We start from the raw sequence: 17,057 nt of genomic DNA on the forward strand, positions 1-17,057 counted from the left end.
AAATAACAAATTTTTATTTTAAAGTGTACAGGAAACCCACGAATAACTTGTCATATATTAGTTTTTACTCTAACCATGCTAAACACATTAAGGTGTCAACATTTTCTAGTATGTATCCTAGAGCTCTTAGAATTTGTAGTCCTGAATTTTTGGAAGAGTTTACAATTATTGATAGAATATAAGATCATTATGCTACTCTTCGTATTTTTCGAACTTTGTAAAAATAAAGCAAAAAAAAAAGACATATTACAATCCAACCAGTGTTAACAATGGACTTAGGAATTATCTATGTTTACCATTTCATCCTAATTTCATTCCTGCTGTAACAATTTTAAAAACTATTAAAATTAACTTAGTATTTAAATATAATAACATTTTGAGGGTTAAAGTAATTAAGGATAGGCCAGTCAATTCAAGCAATATTATATACAGTATTCCTTGCAAAGAATGTAATAAGATTTATATTGGCCAATCAGTAAAAGAACTAAAAGTGAGATGTTCTCAGCACAAATATGCCATTTCAAGAGACTTGACAACAGTGGCATTGTGGATCATTGGCCTACGACAGATCATGCGAGTAACTGTGATAATTCCTTGATAATATATAAGGTCAACGGTCACTGCTAGAGGATTCTGTTTTGAGTACATTTTTATTGAAGCTACGTCAACAGGGAATGTAAATCTCCACCCTGGATTGTCCCTTGATCCTCTTTCTCTGCCTTTTTTGCTTAAAGAACATACTGCCCAGATTAACGAACTGTAATCCCTCCCCTTCTGTTTTTGTATAGAAAGCTCTGTCAACTTCTCTAGTATTCAGTTTGAAGTTAAAAATGTAGAATAAACTACGAAAGTATGTGTTCAAAATCTCGGTTTTCACTCACCTTTTTCATGGATTTTGTGATATTCTCAAGCATGTGTTTCGTGCTACATTATATATATATATATATATATATATATATATATATATATATATATATATATATATATATATATATATAGGGTGTTTCGAAATTAGAGGCCCCCCATTCTACAGCATAAACTAGAATTGATCTGGACAAAAACAAAAGTAATCCAGAACAGATATTTATTTAAGTTTCTCTGAGTATTTAATATTTTGTGTGGCCTCCATCTGGCTGTGCCACAGCCTGCATTCTTGGGGGGTATGATTTCAGCAAATTGCAAAAAAGCTGAGACTCAAACTCCATTTCCCTGAGCACTTCAGTCACCTCTCTTCGCAGGTCGTCGAGGCTTGGTATACCATCATAGTTCACTGTGTGCGCTTCAACACAGTCCTTTAAGATACTACCAATGTTTTCACACACATTAGGGTCAGGGGAGCTACCTGGAAATTCGATACCATTGTTTCGAAGCAGCTCCTGTGTCTGAAGAGCCTTGAAACATGGTGCCTTATCATGCAGAAATGTGACTTCTTCAACGGATAACACATTTTCAGGATCTTTGAGGAAAGGTAATACTCTGCCAGTAAACACAGTTTCTCTGAAGTATTCAACATTCCATGACTGTTCTTTTTCTTTGATGATCCACATTAACCGTTTGGCTTTGAAACAGAGAAAAATTCCCAAACATTCAGGAAATTTCACAACTTGGTGATAGCGCACGTCATCACTGATATCATCCAACTTTGTAGCCCCAATGATGTCCTTTTAATGATTTGGCTTCCTGATTGTGTAAATGAAGAATTCGTCTGATGCAGCAACATGGAGAAAGTCAGCTTCATCCCAATCTTTAAGAAATGAACCACAAAACCATGCATGGTCTTCTGTCTGTTGCTGAGTAATGTTGGGCTTGCTGATAACATGAAATGGCTTTACCAGATTTTTTCAACTCACGATATACAGCACTATAACTTCTTTTCTTTCTTCTTTTTGTTTCTAGTTCAAGCGCCAATTTATGTAGACTTTCTTGGTCTAGCCACTGCCTCAGCTATGATGGCTATTGACTCCTGAGAAAGGACTTCAGGCCTTCCAAGATTTTCACTCTTTTCACAATGACAGTCATATGGATTTTTGTTCCAGTTTCTTTTAACAAAGGATTCAACTATTTTAATGTATTTAGCCATCCAGGAAAGTGAAATGAAGGATGCGCCAGCATCCCTGGCCTCTCTGAAGGTTATAGCCCAGATTCGGTCAATCCATCTGATTTCCTCCGAGTCATTAGCCATGGCTGTATCTAACTCCGTCACTCAGTTTGAAAATGCAAGAAATGTAAAATGAAAAATAGCTTAATAGAAACTTAAGATAATGTACTTGGAGATAGGTTATAACAAAAACTTCATAACTTTCCATTTGTTCTGTGGAGGGAGGGGTCTCTAGTTTCGAAATACCCGGTATATATATTCTTTGGATGTGATAATGAAGATAAAAAGAGAAATCCGTGTACTCTAAGAGAATAAGTATCGAGACTTTTAGCCGTATGTTAAACATTTTGAATTATGAAAATTTAAACTATTTAAAGAATTCACATATTTGTTTTGTACTTAATGTAGAAGTTTTGACATGAACGCATCTGAAAGGTATTTTTGTTATTTTTCAGAAATGAATAATTTATTTAAATATTTTAGCGATTTCCCATTAAGATAATATGCATTCATTTACGTAATCAATAACTATGTTTTAGATTTAAAAATCTATTATTTTTCATTTTAAACTGATTTGAATAATCCTGCTAAATACCTATTGTATATGAATATTAAGTTATTTCCAATAATTTTGCCGAATTTCTTTTTTCTGCTTCTACAGAAAGTTACTTTTGTTAAATATGAAACTGATCTTTCTCTTTGCAAGTGTGATTTTGACAATGTGCCTAAGAAAATACAGGTTTGCCGTATTAAACTGATATTAATAATTCCCTATAAAATAAATCCCTATGATTTTACACTGTCAATCTGAGATATCTTTGTCCACGAAAACCAGTGCAGTAGGCTTATAACTCAAGAATGCAGAGAATGATGGGATAAATCAGGCAAATTGAGTAACTAAATTTAATCCTGGCATCCATGGGACTTCTGTTTCTAGAACAGCAGAAATAATTAAAAAAGGAGCGCATTCAAAATCGAGCCACCAACCTGAGCAAATCTGCTCTCTCTCTCTCTCTCTCTCTCTCTCTCTCTCTCACACACACATATATATATATATATATTATTTGTGTGCATCCTCTAACTTTGCTGGATTTAATGGATACTGTTCCTTGTACCTCTACTTATTTTCTTAATATATTTATATATTACCTGTATATAATACATGATTGGAAACTCTCCCGATAACATTGCAAAATCCCTTCCTCTGAAGCAAAAAAACTGTCATCCCGTCAGTTATATGCAGGGATACAAGTAACAGGATCCATTAAACCCCTAATAGTAAAAAAATACACTTACACACACATATACATATATATACACACACACAAATTCCTGCCATTGACTGCAGTTTGTATATGTGCATCGAATCTGCTTGATATATATATGTATATATATATATATATATATATATATATATTATATTATATATATATATATATATATATATACACACACACGCTTGCATATATATTTATGTATGAATGTAAAGAGAGACAGACAGACAGACAGAAAGTACGGAATTCCCTTAGGCTGGTGACCTGATTGCGGTTTGCTCCTTTTTTTCTCTTCGTTTTTTTTATTGTAAAAATAAGCTATTGAAATGTATTTTTCTGTCCGTCCGCATTTTTGCTGTCCGCCATCAGATCGTAAAATCTACTGAGACTAGAGGGCTGCAAATTGATAAGTTGATCATCCATCCTCCAATCTTCAAACATACTAAATTTCAGCCCTCTAGGCTCAGTAGTTTTTATGTATTTGAGGTTAAATTTAACTATGATCATGTGTCTGGCACCGCTATAGTTGCTAACAACACAGGCGACCCGGGCTGTGGCTGAAAGTTTCATGGACCGCGGATGAGAGTTTAATGGGACTTGACTGAGAGTTTCATACACCATTATACGCTGTACAGAAAACTTAATTACGTCAAAGAAAGAAAGTTGCATTTTTTATTTGTTTTTATTATTTCTTTTTTAGAAACAGAAATTACAGGGATGCCAGAATTAGATCTAGTTACTCAAATACATATTATATATATATATATATATATAATAATATATATATATGTATATATTATATATATATATATATATATATATATATATATATATATATATATATATATATATATGCATGTGTGTACGTGTGTGTGTGTGTGTGTGTGTACATCAGACAGTTTGGTAACAAGTAGCGTTTAATAATAAACATTAATTGGTGTAATTGTTATCTAGTAACCAAATGAGATTCTTGACAGATTACGAAGCGTCTCTGAGGTTACTTGAAAGTACAAAAGTAAAACCTTTGGCCCAAAAAGGTTAGTTGATGCAGTCATCCAAAAAGTATTATCATGCTCCTCTGCGCCAAAGGTTCAGCGAATAATTTTGGGAGCCAGAGTCATCCTACATGAAAATTAGCTGGAATTTTTCCCTATATTAGTCTTCCGAGGTAATTGGTTCCGCCTCCTCGTGCACTCGTAAGCTGATTGCCGGTTGGGTCCTCTAATATATTCATTTCCGCTGCAAGTTTTAGTTTCTTCATAAATCAGCTGAGCAAAGCAATTTGTTTCGTGGATTGCGTATTGCACGCAGCTTCGGATTTGTTAATGGTAGGAAGTTTTGGTTCACTATTATATAATAATTATCAATAATTTCTCAGGAGTTTGTAGATTCCTTTCATCTTTGTTTTTGTTGGTAACATAAAAGATACAGTGTATAGTTCATGAAATTTTCAACATTTGCTGAACAAGCACTCTCAGTCATTCACTAACTTGAAGATATCATTTCATGGAAGTATTAAAGTATTTGTGCGTTTGAACTATAATTTTACTCTAGAATGAAGTATTGAGTGGATATTTCCAAAGAATCCTGTAATCTCATGACATCCCTCCGACTGCATTCGTCGTCCTTGAAATAACTCAAAAGCTTCGTTGATTTGTTGTGCTTTGTAATTTATCAAGTAGATGTTGTCGAAGATACTTTTTCAGATGACAAGAACCCAGTTTGTAGAGAGTTGGTGGGTCAGAAGAAACGTAGTGTATTACGATATCCCCATTTTGTTGATTTTAGTGTGGAGGTGTCGTTGCAAAGGTGAAGCATCGCCATACAGCTGATCTGAACTAATTGAACGTGATGTTAACAGCCGGGGCGATTTATAAGTTCTTTGAAAAGTTCTACAGGTGAATAGCAATAGGCGAAGTATTTCTCCAAGTAAGCTTTTTTCAACTTGTGAAATACTCAACTGAATGGAAAATAGAAAAAGGATAAGTAGGTTACCCTTCAAGTATCCAAATTTTTCTGTTACCTGAAAAACTAATAAGTAGATAAAATAGATATAATCTTAACGCAACTTCTTGATTATGTGAATATGACAAACGTCAGATGATTTTTACTTGTTTTCCCATCTCTCAAAGTTAGGAGAAGACAATGAAAACATACTTTTGCTCGGTTATGAAAAGGTAACGTTGTATTAAAGCGTTAATGATTTATCCCGACGAGAAAAGGCTTTCCATTGTTTGTCCAGATATTAATTCAGGAGTTTTCTTAAGGGTTTTATTATACACAATCTCCATCCTTGTGACCAATTTTCATTTATGCGATAACTCGTCATGGTGTGTTAAATTTAAGTATCGATGAAAAGTAATAGCTGCAAGCTTGGAATAATTTTATGTCTGCACCTATTCTCATCACGAGGCGAGTGATTCGCGAAATAGATTAATTCAATCGTTTCTCGTCTCACACCAGAAGCTTTTGACCTCTGTTCTGGTTAACATCGAAGCGAGTATAAACATTTTTCTGACCACTGCTTGGAGTGACCTATCTGTTATCCGTACTGTTTTCTACTCGGCAATATTGTGTGTGAGATCTAGCTATGTGTATATACATAACGATATAAACACCGTGAAGTAGCCTTTAAGCACTGGTTTTGTTCTTGCTCTTTAGTGATATGATTCCATGACAAATACTTGGACCATGAATGGCAGTAGTAAATTTTTTATATTACATTCGGGCAGTTGCCCATCTTTCCGAGGCAGTGTCCGGCCCCTGGTGACATGAATATTAACTCCGTGTTTGGTATGTGTCCCTGTCATTATTATTTATGGGCATAATATGTCGCTCCAGTTTTTATTAAAGGCCGTGGAGAGCGTTGTGTTTGCTTTTTAGCCGGTTAAAAATTGTTTTCATATCAAAGGGATTTTCGTTATGACAAACATTTCCACGCATACATTTCTTCTGTTTATTTTCCCGTGACTTTATTTTGATGTTAAGAGTTGATTGTTTCAGTGAATGTACTTTTCTTCTGATATTTTATTCATGTGATTTTTTTATTTCGCTCGAGGTTATTTGTTTGTTCAGTCGCAAAGTCATTTCGATCTAATAACTCAGCTGTTCGCATAAAGTGTAGTGAGTATTAACTTTTTATATTATTCGCTCTGTTTAAATAATTGTACAGTAATAGTGGCCTTTCCAAGCGTCATACATATCAGATTTGCCGAAATTTTGGGAATTTTGCTTCAGTTTGGTTCTCAACACAAATAACATGAAATGAATAATTAAACCATAAAGTGGATTTTTATAAAGCTGTCCTTTATGCTCTGTCATTGTACACGCACATATACATACACACTAAGCTGCGCACCCCAAATACACACACACACACACACACGCATAAGCACAAACGCAAATTAACTTGTGAGTGTTTGCGCAACTCTACTTCAGGATTCCTGCCTCCATCCACTTTAGTGCTTTCAATTCTGTAAGGGAATGTTTAGCTCTTCATTAAGAATTTATATTTTCCATTTTCATGGAGCCAGTGTTGCTAATTTATCTCATTAACTTTTCTCGTTCGTTTCTGGAAACGCATATTCATTAAATTCTTATGCATATTCTGTAATTGACGTTCTCATTATTCTTTCTTGTGCATTTAAAAAAATTCATATTTAGGTAATAATTATAGGTGTTTTGCATCTGCGTTTTAATATCATCTGGCTTCCTGTGCACTGATTGCTACATCATATGGCTTCCTGTGCACTGATTGCTACATCATATGGCTTCCTGTGCATTGATTGCTATATCAAATGGCTTCCTGTGCACTGATTGCTACATCATATGGCTTCCTGTGCACTGATTGCTACATCATATGACTTCCTGTGCACTGATTGCTACATCATATGGTTTCCTGTGCACTGATTGCTATATCATATGGCTTCCTGTGCACTGATTGCTACATCATATGGCTTCCGGTGCACTGATTGCTACATCATATGGCTTCCGGTGCACTGATTGCTACATCATATGGCTTCCTGTGCACTGATTGCTACATCATATGGCTTCCGGTGCACTGATTGCTACATCATATGGCTTCCTGTGCACTGATTGCTACATCATATGGCTTCCTGTGCACTGATTGCTACATCATATGGCTTCCTGTGCACCGATTGCTACCAGTTTGCCGGGTGATCTAGAAGTGTCCTAAACGACATTAGTACATACATTGAACTTTACAGATATGGGTGATGAAACAATTTAAACAATGCACAGCTTTGAAAATAAAGGCGATAAAATTTGGTAAACAATACATAGTTTTTCAAAGAAATGTAGTAAACAATCTAAACAGTCCATAACTTTGCAAAGAAAACTACTAAAACAATTGAAAAATGCACTTGATTGTACTGAGCCACTGTTGTGTACATAATAGTTTATACCTTGTTATCACTTTTCTTTGTTAGTTTCGGGTATGATATATCTTTACATGCATTTGGCAGGTAGCTGACGCCTGTTTATGAGGAATCCCTTCCAGTCTTCTTTCCCCTGTGTGGGGAAAATGGAAAGATTTACCCTTTGCAAGTAGTGGGTGCACTAGTCTGAGAATGATTTTGTAGACCTTTGTGATATTTTGCTTTTGAAAGCACAAGGAAATGTGGAGCACGTAATTGCCGATGATCTTATTATCTTGTTTTTAACTTTGGTCAGTTGAGGAATTATATAAAAATAGGATAGTTTAATTACGAAATAGAACTTTAGATACTTCTGTGATGATATTAATTCCCGGAATAAAACTTGGTATTACCTCTTCAGCGTTTGTTAAGGAAATATTTCTCAATAACAAGCGGTACTGGATAAACAAACTCAAATACGATATTAATCAGAATAGAAATTACCTGGAGTAAGAAGCAAAAAGAATTGTGGCTTCATATAATGAGGATTTACATAATGCTTGTCAGTACATATATCGAAAATGGCCGGTTTACAATTGCTTGCATATAATTTCCAAATAAATGTCATTTGATTTTTCCACGTGGGTGCTCACCGGAATAATGAAGCTTGTTTAGGTAATAGCTGTCTTCATTGTTCTAACATTTCAAATTCATTTTTTACGTTGAAAGTGACGGACGAGAGAGAGAGAGAGAGAGAGAGAGAGAGAGAGAGAGAGAGAATCGCATGATTGCTTACATTTATTTGAATAGGCTCATTTGCATTATTCCTCATGCATCAGTAAAGAAATTATTTCGCTTTTTTGGAGCGAATATTGTCCTGAAACCAAACTTTTAATTCCGTTGCATTTTCATACAGTTGATTGCTTACATCCTATTACAATATATATATATATATATATATATATATATATATATATATATATATATATTATTTATATAAATATATATATATTAGTGCTTTAGGTTAGAATAAAGAAAATTGTCACGTAACTAATAATCGCTGTTGTTCCGTCGAGATTTTAAATGAGCTTGAATTGTTAACCAAAAATATACTGTACTTGGGAATAAATATTTGTGGCAAATCTCAGATTTATATGTTGATTTGATTGTCCGTGTTATTTTCATCAGTGAACCAATGAAAAGAAGTGAAGTAGATCTACCTATATTATATATATATAAATATATATATATATATATATATATATATATATATATATATATATATATATATATATATATATATATATATATATATATATGTGTGTGTGTGTGTGTGTGTGTGTGTGTGTGTGTGTGTGTGTGTGTGTTTGTGCGCTTGTGTGAAATTCATTATTTGTTCACCGATCGAGCTTATTGTAGAGATTTACATGGGGCATAAAATTGCGTTTTCAAGTTGCGAATCCTCGGACTGTACTGCTCCCTAATTCCGAAGAGAGTAATCACTTTGGCCTCCTTGGCTATGGAACTCTTTCATTTTTCCTTACTTGCCATCTACGATCCACTACTATCATTCTTTTTCTCCTGGGGGGGGGGGGGGGGGGGGGGTTCCTTAGGATTTTAGGGTTTAAAGAGGTTTTTCATCTCTCCAGTTAATCTTTTAATCTTTTATTACATTCATACCATGCTTTCAGTTGCACAGCCATCAGTGATAACCAGTAAGGCGCCCTAAAGGCGATAACTCGCCAAGCTTCAAGTTAATTGCATTTCAAAAAGAGTTCCAACATCAAACTTCTAATAATATGACAAACGGAACTCTGCGAAATTATTGTTTATAGCGGATTTGGGAAGACAGTTTAAACTATCAAATTTGGTGCTGAAACAATTTGGAGAAATTATAATGCAGTAATGAAAACGTCATTTAAATGTGAATTTACGATATTTGAGGAATAAATCTTATATGGGATGAAATTTAAAGACGTAAGTTTTTTTCTGCCGAAAGAATTGTGCTTTTAGTTCCAATACTTTTGGAGGTATTATCATTTGAATAGCGTTAGGGCCGGGCCGGGCCCCCAGTTTCCAGTAATAACTTCGCTTCGCTCGTAATAATAGTTTTTATGTCCATATCCTACTATTCTCTTTCATATCATAAAGTGACCGTCAGGCTGTTCAATGAGCAAGAACCCATTGTGGTATAACGCTAGGTAAAGCAAAACAAGTTCCTCGTTGGACGAGTGGGTTGCGTGCTTGCCTACTGTTTAGGTAGTCGCTAGTTCGGTTCCCTGCTCTGCCAGCGTAGAATCATAGGAATTTATTTCTGTGATTAGGAATCCGTTTCTCGATATAATGTGGTTCTCATCCCTTAATAATCTAAAACTAATCCTTCGGCCCAACCCTAGGAGAGCAGTTAATCAGCTCAGTGGTCTGGTTAAACTAAGATATACTTAAGCAAAAACAACACTTACAACTTTACGTGTGAAGGTTTTGCCTGGTTCCTCTAACCTTCCCTTCCTGAAGAAGGGGTTATTTGTTTTCGTTCGAGTTCAGGACAGGCCGTTTTTCTCTCAATCTCCCTCCTTCACATTTTGATTTATCGGCTTTATTTGGTCGTTTGGTTAGCCAGGTCGCTCGGGAAACACAAAAGAATGAAAACATTGGATTCGAAGTTGGTGACAGAAAGAAAGACAAGTAGCATTACATACAATAGCTATAGTAATTGAGAGTTATGCCAGATGTCATTTGAATTCGTAATGCATTACTGTTTACATATAATATATATATATAATATATATATATATATATATATATATATATATATATATATATATATATATTTGGCAGTGTGTGTATGTATGTTTGTATGTGTGTATGTATGTATGTATGTATGATTGGTATGGGCGCCCGGGCCGCATATTTCCCAAGTCTGGAAGAGTTTAGGGATGGGAAAAATTAGGACCAATCAAAGCGCGTGGAGCTGATCCATGACGTCACAAGCCACGCCTTTTAGCTACACTCTGTCTCATAGCTATTACTGCCAGTCACAATGCCGAAGAAAAACTTCCCCATTTCACAATTTACGGCTTGTATGACCTATACATTTTAGTCAGATATATCTAAATATAATACAACACTAGTTCAACAAACAATATATTCTTCAAATGAGATACACTGTGAAATATATTAAGTGTTATTGGCTTCTTCCTCATGGTAATAGTGCTCAGTGGCTTTTAATTCCTGCTCGCAAAGTCGATATTTAGTGCATAAATAATATTTTCATCCCGAGTTGCTAAATTATATACTTGAAAATGCGTATTTAATGCCATTTAGAAAGAGTTGCGATAACACATGGGATGAATCAAACAATATGCAAGATGGTAAAATTGATGGTATATGACCTGTAATTAGCAGTACAGACTACAGCCAGGAGGCTAAGAACTTCGCGGCACTTCGACTCCCATCAAGAATCTTGGACTTTGAAAGTGACGATTTTAAAAGCATGGAGCATGGAACGTTTTTCAGGCGTTACTTCCTGTTGTTTCATTCTATAAAAAGGTATTAAGACAGAACTAAAAAATTAACTGCCTTATGCTTAAAAGAAATTTGGAGGATACAGTTTTGATGACAAATTTATGCACCCCGTAGGGGGATAGAGCCGTCATTACACCTCATTCAGTGCAATGTAAGCATTACTTAAGGTTCTTGGCAGCGTCCCTTCGGTGCCTAGCTGCAACTAGTTTTATTCATTTTACTGTTACCTCCGTTCATATTCTCATTCTTCCATCTTATTGTCCACCCTCTCCTAACAATTGCTTCATAGTGCAACTGCTTTGAGGTTCTCCTCCTGTAACACCTTTCAAACCTTTTACTGTCAATTTCCGTTTCAGCGCTGAATGGCCTTAGTTGCCCCAGTGTTTGGCATAATGCCACAAATCTATAGGTAAAAAAACAAAAACAAATCTATGCACTTAATTTAAGGCATACTAATTTGGCCATTGAGTGTGAGCTTGTATGAAAAAATAGCAGTATACTCATATACTACCGTTATCCCTGGCTTTAATTAATAAATGTTGAATATTTAAAAGAGTAGGGAAAAAAATATCACCCATAATTACTTTTAAGCATATCGCAATTCTGTTAAATTGATGCATCAATTCTGCTCTAGTTCAGCTTTGTAAAAAGTCTACTGTAACTCCGTAAATAGGTAGTATTCTGTACTCCTATAATTTCTAAAAGCATTACATACTAATGAAATACTCATTTTGATTGCACACAATGAATGAAAAGAACGAAAGGTTTGCTAAAAATATTAAATAAATTAAATAAGAGTTTTCTTTGTACACAATGATTTTTAAGCAAAAATCACGTAAGGGCTTGCTAGAAATATTCAATACTGAATTATATTATCACTATTTGTTTGTACACAATGTATGAAAAGTAAAAATCAAAAGCAAAAGATTTTCAATAAAAACTTATATATTCGTACACAATGAATGACAAGGACCAATCAGGTAAGGACATCTGGAAGGTTTTATGAAAACGGAATCCACCTCAAAAAGGCAATTATTTATTACAACTTATCAAGTACACTTTGAAAACAACCATATTCTTATTAGCTACTGACAGGATGAGTTTGTCACGTAACTATATTTGGTTACAGTAGGCTAACATAGATCACCAAAAACAACAATACCGTAGCTTTCCTTAGGTTTCCTTAAGGGCACATTAGCTCTTGAAATATTTAATGAATGAAGCTGATACTGTGTCCCTGTAAATAGTAGGGACTATATCAGTCTGATTCCTGTTCATGGCTTAGTAATGATCAGTATATTACTTTTATACAATGTGCAGTAATGTGCATAACTACAAAATAGCATATGTCCATAGAAATCCGTAGTGTAAGCCTTACTCCCTCTCTCTATCTTCCCTTACAAACAGGTCAGATACCATCATTTTTACTATCCTGTATATTGTTTGATTCATCCCGTGAGTTATCGCACATCTTTATAAATGGCTTTAAACATGCATTTTCATGTATATAATTTAGAAATTCGCAATGCGAAAATATTATTTACCAAGAGGGAGAAGCCAATAAAACATAATATATTTCGTGGTGTATCTCATTTGAAGAGTTATTGTTGTTAAATTAGTGTTGCATTATGTTTAGATATATCTGACTAAAATGTATATGCCATACAAGCCGTAAACTGTGAAATGGAGAAGAAAGAATTTCTTCGGCATCGTGACTGTCGGCAGGACTGAGGGTGAGGAGGGAGCTAAGAGGTGTGGCTTGTGACGTTATAGATCAGCTCCACGCGCTCTGATTAGTTGTAATTTTCCCCATCCCTAAACTCTTCCAGACTTGGGAAATATGCGCCCGGGCCGTCGGTCTGACGGAACTGAGTTTTGGAACGGAGATGGGTTTCCATCCCTGGAAGGTCGAGACCTATGTATATATATATATATATATATATATATATATATATATATATATATATATATATATATATATATATATATATATATATACATGCTGTGGGTTACACGGACCAATCTAGCTGGGACCTGCCATAGAGCGGGTAACCAGCGTGTAAATATATATATATATATATATATATATATATATATATATATATATATATATATATATATATATATATATATATATATATATATATATATATATATATATATATATATATATATATATATATATACAATTAAGTTGCATCAGTGTATGTTTAGCAGCTATGGGATGATCACAATAAAAAGATGTATCCCCATGACAACACCAACTTGAATGAATTTGCATAAATCACTCCCTGCAGGGGGATAGCGTCGTCAGTGCACCTTGTGCGGTACTGTAGGCATTACTTCACGTTCTTTGCAGCTTCCTTTCGGCCCCTAGCTGGAACCACTTTCAATCCTTTTACTGAGCCTCCATTCATATTCTCTTTTCTTACTTTTCACCCTCCCCTAACAATGCTGTTTCATAGTGCAATTGCCAGGTCATCTTCCTTTTACAACTTTAAAACATTGTTGAGTCTCAATTTCCCTTTCAGCGCTGAATGACCTTGTAGGTTCCAGCGCTTGGCTTTTGGACTAAATTTTATATTCCATTCCATAAACTAAATTATTCTCCCTAAAACCTTTGCCATAATGTAAGGGCTAAATATAAGTATTAGGGGTAACGTATCAGTTGATTGGTCTGAACAAGGAAAGACGAGAAATAAGGTGAAATTAATAAAAGAAATGCGATCTTGATGATGACCTGATTAGCGGTCGATGGAGTCCGTTGCATGCTTGCTCTCCTTCAAATGTGCTTTTTGCATTCCGAAAAAACTAAATCATCATTATGATGGATATAAAAAGATTCAAGCTGCAGGATATTTTCCAGCGGTCGTATGTAGTTAAAATGTTTTATACAATTAAAAAACAAGTTACAGTGACGCGGATACAATAGGTATTAGTCTACGCCTTTATTTTAAAGATAGCTAAACACCACATATTTTGAAAATTTGATAAATTTTGATTTAATTGAACTGATTTAGAGGATTACCTTCCTTAGCCGAGGAACCTAACAAGCGGATATTTTACTGAATTGCTTTTGCGTATAATAATACAATGGAACAATAAGTACCTAAAAATGAATGGCAGCTATCAGAAAAGTGGATGAAAGTTGCCTTTCGTCATTAATTGCTTCTGTATTCTCTGACTGACAATTGTAATACATATGTGTTTGCTTTTCGTGGCTTTTTTATTATTATTAATCAATTAATTATATAAACAAATCGAAGCCTGTAGGAGTGAGATATGATTGAAGAAATGGCGATGTTAATTTGCATAGTTATTCAGAGGTAGTCTACATTCGGTTGTAGAGGTCATGACCCTTTGTGTAATTTTTGAATTAACTTCTCATTTGGTGATTTTTGCCGCAGGATTTTATTCATGTGACAGTAACAAAAGAAGGGAACCTTCTTCCAAAGCATTGTTCTGGAAGTGTATAAAATAAGGAATGCTGGAAAGGTGAGAATTATTGTTGTGAGAAATAACCTCAGCTTAAGTGAAAAAGTAAAAAATTCTCTGGCCATGATGCTTATGAAAAGGGCCGTATTATCCAATCCTTCGGTGGAAAAATACTAGAGAAATCGTGTTCTGGACGTCCGTGAAATGGTATGACGGTACCATTCTTGACTTATAAGTGGAGAGTGTGTCATCTCTTTCTCTGCGTTCGTTGTTATGTTACTTGAGGCCACTGATATACACACAAAATCTAAATAAGAATCTCTCACTCTCTCTCTCTCTCTTAATATATATTATATATATATATATATATATATATATATATATATATATATATATATATATATATATTTTAAGAGAGAGAGAGTGAGAGATTCTTATTTAGATTTTGCGTGTATATCAGTGGCCTCAAGTATCTCAGTCCATTTTGAACAGTTTAAGGAGAAAAAAGAAAAGCAGAGAACAGCTCAGGTAACAGGAAACGGTAAGAGGACTCTTAAGGAAAGAAGCGGTCGAAAGAGAAAGACATCTCTAAATTCTGAATGTCTACCAAGAGAGAGAGAGAGAGAGAGAGAGAGAGAGAGAGAGAGAGAGAGAGAGGAAGAAAAGCAGTGCTTATCTCCATAGAGTTAATTGGCGAAGTGATGTCGTCAGAGTTTGCCTTTATTTTCATTGTAGAGAGAAGTCATGATATGATTGACAAGGTTTACTCAAGTAAAACAACTCTTGTTGGAATTGAGGACTACTGGAAGCCGAATGAAACGTGGAGTTTGTTAAACGCTGGTTAAAGATGATCTGTAATAAATTTGTTACAGAAAATATGACAAAAGAAAGCAAACCTTTTATACATGCGAAACTGAAACCTTTCAGTTTATTTTACTCCAAGTAATTATGCTTTATTAAAAGCCACTACAGCAGTTTTGTATTTCTTGTGAATGATGTCGGTAAGACAGTTTGAATTGTGTTCTTTAGCATGTAAAGTAGATTGAGAGATCGGGTTAAGTTTGTTAGCGTGTGCCTTCATTATTTATTCACAGATAGTGAATGTTAGAAACGATATAATATAAGAAGACTATAAAAATAGCGATTCATTTAGCTTTTTATTCATTTACTAGCTGTACCTGGCCACGCGTTGCTGTTGCTCAGTCTGGGTAAAAGGAAAAGAAAGAAAAGAGAAAGCTCCTTTCTCTTATTTTTTCTTTCTCTCTCCAACCATCACCGTCTCTTTCCCTCTTTCCTCTCGCTAATATCAACTCTCCTCTCTCTCCTCTCTCTCTCTCTCTCTCTCTCTCTCTATGGCTCCTTTCTCTTACTCTCTCCTTTCTCTTACTCTCTCCTTCCTCTTATTCTCTCCTTCTCTCTCCAACAATCAGTCTCTTTGCCTCTTTCTTCTCACTAATACCAACTCTCTCTCTCTCTCTCCTCTCTCTCTCTCTCTCTCTCTCTCTCTTTCCTCTTTCTTCTTCCTAACACCCCATCTACTCTCTCACTTCCTCTCACTCTCATTCTCTCTGTCAACCCCGTTCTTAAACTCCTCCCTCTTTGATGTCATTGATGTTTAACCTATAGTATTCTTTTCCAAATGATGTCATATGCAGAATTTCAAAGCAGTTGGTGAAGAACTTTCGGAGATTTACGATTTTGAAGAAATGAACATTTACATTTTTATTTTTATAGATAAACAGACTTTTAGGGTGGAAGTAAATCAGTTAATCCAGGTTCACATATTCCTCCCACTGCATAAAAATGGTTTCGTTTTTTCTTTACTGCGATAACTCCGTAACTAAGCGTCCATCTTATGCTGCGTAAAGTATGAAGGTTTCGTGATTGTAATGAATTTATGTAAATTAGATTATTAAAATGTTTATAATTTTGAATATGGTTTTAGATATTTATACGATGATTATTAAGGCCCTGGGATTAAAACGTGGGTTTTTTTCTTCAACGCTTATTAAAAGAAAAATACCAATAGCAAGGGGTAGCCGTTAAGCATACGTACATAAGGCATTAATCAATTAAAATGTTTTGGAAATAAGAGGCAAGCAAGAATTGTGGCATCATATAATAAACATTTGCATAATTCTTGTCAGTATGTCGATAGCACGGTCCAGATAGACCGTGGTCGATAGTTAGTGTGTACCTGAGTCTTGCGTAAGTGGCAGGTTTGCAATTGCGTGCTTGTTATTTCCAAATGAATGTCATTCGACTTTTCCACGTTGGTGCTCATCGGTAAAATGAAGCTTGTTTAGGTAATAGCTGTCTTCATTGTTCTAACATTTCAGATTCAATTTC

This window comes from Macrobrachium nipponense, chromosome 3 (assembly GCF_015104395.2).
Source record: "Macrobrachium nipponense isolate FS-2020 chromosome 3, ASM1510439v2, whole genome shotgun sequence".
Lineage (NCBI taxonomy): Eukaryota > Metazoa > Arthropoda > Malacostraca > Decapoda > Palaemonidae > Macrobrachium > Macrobrachium nipponense.